Below are 4513 nucleotides of genomic sequence, written 5' to 3'. Positions count from 1 at the left end.
GCGCGGTCCTGGCCCTTGGCCCTTCCCTACTTCCACCTGTACCACAACCTTTGCCCCCCCCACCCCCGCCCCCGCCGAGATTCGAGGGTCAACTGGAAGTGGAGTTGGCTCCCCGTGGACTTGTGTCATGCGTGGGGGCCTGGAGGGACCTGGCTGGGAGCACACAGGCCTGGCAAGGCCCCGGGCAGTGTGACTGGCTTGGCTGTGCCGGACGGCCCCAGTGCTTGCTGGCCTCCTGGGGGAAGGGTGCGCCTGCTTTCGGTGACTGCCTTTGGCTTTCCTGGTTCTCACCAGGCAGGGCGTTCGGTCCTCTCTGTGGGCTGCTCACCCGCTCCCTCTCCTCTGGGATTTGGCACGTTCGACCGAGGTACCCACACTAAGGGATGCAGCTCTCTGAGCGTCTTGGGTCCATTCAAGGATGGCCTGCCCCACGCACCATGGCAGGGTTGGATCAGGGAGAGAGAACAGAGTTAGGAAAAACACTTAATGATTTTTAAGTCACGCAAAACCATAATTGAACTCCGACAGGCTGATGTCAGTTGAGCCTGTCCTGTGTGCTGGTTTGAACGACAGCAGCCGAGCCAGTGCAGTGAGCGGGCCGGAGATCGTGGAGGCGGACCCCAGCCCTTGCTCGCCCTGGTTGGAGGATCTGGGGGCTGCCTCGGACCGTCTGGCTGGAGGAGGCCCAGGAGACTGCGGCCACTTCGGGAGCTCATTTAGGAGTGGAGGGCCGAGTCACCTCCCCGGCCACCTCTCTTGTCTGGCGTCCCCTGCTTCCGGTTGACTTCTGAGGCCCACCCCGTCCGTCTGCTCCCTTAGTGCCTTGAGTCTCGCTCACAGCAGCCCTCACTTCATCCCCTTCCTTTGGCTGCCTGATGTAACTCTTCCCCAGCCCCAAAAGCCCTCCTGAGAGAGACATCAAAAGATACCCTAACAGTTTCTTCCCACGTGGTGCTTTGTAAAACTCCATCACTGCATCAGAGTCGTTTCTTTGCATCTCCCTCGTCTTCAGAACGTACAGGGCAGGGATTGTGACTCTGAGCCACATGCAGCCCCCAGCACGTTGGGGATTTTCAGCACATTCGGTAATAAAAATGACAATAGACCAAAGGGGGGTGTGATGAGCAAAGCATTACCTTGGTTGCTGCAGATGTGAACCGGGTCTCAAGGGCAGACTCTGGAGCTGCTATCTGTTAGGAAGTCATATGTGCCTTGAATTGTCCACTAAAGTACCCAGCATCTGGTGGGCCTGGGGTGCTGGGGGCCAACGAGGAAACTCGACCTTCTGGTGCCTGCCCCCCTCCCCGGCCTGCGTGCCATCAGTGGGTGCGTGCGACGAGATGCTCGATTAGCCCTGTCGGTCCCTGACCAGCTGTGCTTGCTTCTCATAAGTTATTTGTACAGAGAGATCACTAAGGGACTCTGTTGGTTCGAGTGCTTCTGAACTGGATGGGCGATCGCTGGTGTGCTTGTGTCATATAATTAGTTGCCATAATAAACTTCGATGAGTTAAAGGTGTTGTGGTTCCGGTGAACTTGGGAAGTGAAGACGTGGCTGCCAGCGGGGGGCATTGATTTTGTCGACTGAAAGAAAAATGCACAACGTAAGACTCGTGGATTTCAGTTTTATTTGGAGACCTTACTGCAGACTACCGCCTGGGGAACAACCTCTCAGTAGCTCTGAGAAACTGCTCCAAGGAGTTAGGGGGAGAAGCCAGTATAGACACGATTTCGGCTAAGGAATAGGTGCAATCAGGCACCTCTAGGTGTCACCCTAGAGTCGTTTCAGCTCTTCTACGTGTCCCCGTGTCTCCCTCTGGCAGTCTCAAACCACTCTGGGCACACAGAGAGAGCCCTGGATGTGTGGGTCCCTGGATGAGCTAGTTTTTAAAATTAATGCGTGGGTTTCCCTATGGGATTGCTGCACGGTATGAGGATTCGCTTTCATCGCTTCCGTAAATTTCTGAGTTGCCTGAGAAAGTCGTAACTGGCCGGTAAGAGCCTTGTCCGTTTTTGGAGCTGAAAGCTCTCATCTGGTATCTTCGCTTTTGTCCTGACAAACCCTGTCAAATTGCCAATTTGATGAAAGACGTCGGGCTGGCCTCCTACCTAATCACCCAGTCAGAGCCTTCCCGGTGTCTTTCAACCGGATAGTTATTCTGAGTGTCTTTCAACCGAGCGCTTTCTCTGTATCTTTCAACTGAGAAGTCAGGTACCTTTTTTATCTACTACCGAATGGAACTCAGGATCGCCAACCAAGATGGGAGCTCTGAGACTCAGGAGAGACTCACCCAGTCGTCTGGACTCACTGAGGAGGCAGAAGGCACGAGGGGCCTCCGTTGGTACCAGGGCTCCAGGTGATTGGAGAGTTCAGGTGGAGAGAAGTCTGCTCTGGGTCCCTCTGTGGTCACCAAAACTGTCAACTGAAAGAAAAACACACAGTGCAAGAGCTGTGGGTTTCAGTTTTATTGAGGGACCTTACTATATATGGACTATTGCCCAGGAAACAGCCACTCGGTAGCTCTGAGAAGCCAGCATAGATACAATTTTGGCTAGGGAGTATATGCAGTCAGGCACACATCTTGGTTAAAAATGACCCTGCTAGTCGCGAGGATCAGACATCTCAGGTGATGATTTTAGTGCTTTTCTGTGTATGCGTGGGAAGGTGCAAGAGTCTGGGTGCATTAAAGTTTTTTCCGGAGGTATCTCTATCTCAGGGGCTTGTTTTTCCAAAGCACAAGTGCCTTTTTGTTTTTTCATCCCGACTGCATTTCAGGGTGCACTGTCGGTCAGCGACTGCACTGGCTAATGACTTAATCCTTGTAGAACTGGATGGTGGGCAGCGTTCTTTGTTTTGCGATTTCTTCTGTAGCCTTCGGGCCTCTTTGGTTCATGTTCACAAAGCCCCATCTTTCTGAATATTGTTTCTGGAGCTGCTGCCCTCCCCTGCCCCTTCACCCCCGGGGCGTGGCTCTTACAGCATTTCCCTTTCCACTTTTGCCCCGTTTTTTTTTTTCCATCTGAGGCATTTTCGCACTGGAGCCTGCACATTTGCCCCGTCCTGGGTGGAGAGCTTGGGCGGTGCGAGGCCACGGAGCCCCACTAGCGGGCATGAGAGCCTCAGCGGAGCACAGACAGGGCCCCATTCTTGCCACCTGCTGGGCTGACCGGACTGTCAGCTTGTCCACGAAGGACCCCCAGCTTGGGTTCGAATCTTCGCATCCAGTTTCTAAAGGCCAGATGGAGGGGCGGCAGGCTGCTAAACTGGCTGTGGAGCCAAGCGCTTTTCTGCCTTACCCAGCCTGCCTCCCTCTCCAGCTCCCCCTGAGCTCAGCTGCTCATCGTGAGGCCTGGGAGGGCGTCCTGTTCTTTCAGCAGGAAGGGCAGCTTCAGGGGAGTCAGGAGACCAGGTTTCTAATGGACCCCTGAGTCAGCCCTTCTGTTTCCTTCCCAGCAAGGTGACGAGGGCAGGCTGCCTGTGGATGATGCCCAGAGATGCTGAGAATCTCCAGCGTTGAATACTCAGCGGGGCTGCACCTTGTATTAACCTTTGATGTGCATCCTCTCAGCAGCCCTTCAACCCCCAAGTTTAAACAAGTGGAGGAGACTGCAGGCGGGTAGTTCAGCGGGTCACTCAGCCTGGGGGGGGGGACAACCCTTGCACCTGCTGTGATCTGGCTGCAGGGGATCCTCTGAGACGCCACTGTGGGACCAGAAATCGTCAGGCTTCAGGAGGCCACGGTCCTGAGAAAAGCTTGGGTGATCTGTGCTGCGAATCCCCCTGGACTCCGGTCAGAGGGTTACTGCCCTTGGCCGCCTCCTGAACTCTGACCTTGCCTTGCAAGCGTATCAGGGACTGAGAACGCGGGACACCAGGGAGAGCTAGGAGACCCCTGGGCTTTGTAGGAAGAAGCTGAAAATCTCAGGGCTGGGGGAGGGGGCACAATCAAGTCGGTGCTTTGCGTTGGTCCCAGAGTGGTGGTCGGGGGTACCAGGGGCCGAAGAGAGGAAGCAGCACCTTCTAAGCAGCTCGGCGGAGAGCTGCTCTAGCTGGTCACTCAGGGCGTGCCACCCCTGCTGCTCTCGCCTCTCTCTCCCCAGGCCCTCCCCACCCCTTCCTCCCTGTCCTGCACCCGCCACATGAAATCACTGGGCGTCCTCTGCCAGATCGCAGCGGGCTACTTCTTTTTTATTTTTTTTTGCGGTACGCGGGCCTCTCACCGCCGTGGCCTCTCCCGCCGCGGAGCACAGGCTCCGGACGCGCAGGCTCAGCGGCCATGGCTCACGGGCCCAGCCGCTCCGCGGCACGTGGGATCCTCCCAGGCCGGGGCACGAACCCGCGTCCCCTGCATCGGCAGACGGACTCTCAACCACTGCGCCACCAGGGAAGCCCCCGCGGTGGGCTTCTTGCTGCCGTGGGGGCTGCACGGGGACAGACCCTAAGTGTCAAGTTCAGAGCCTCACAGAGATTCCTAGCGCGGTGAGAAGGACACTTAGCTGCGGCGAGGCTGTTT

Source organism: Phocoena phocoena, chromosome 8 (assembly GCF_963924675.1).
Source record: "Phocoena phocoena chromosome 8, mPhoPho1.1, whole genome shotgun sequence".
NCBI classification, from domain to species: domain Eukaryota; kingdom Metazoa; phylum Chordata; class Mammalia; order Artiodactyla; family Phocoenidae; genus Phocoena; species Phocoena phocoena.
This window is presented reverse-complemented; position numbering follows the sequence as displayed.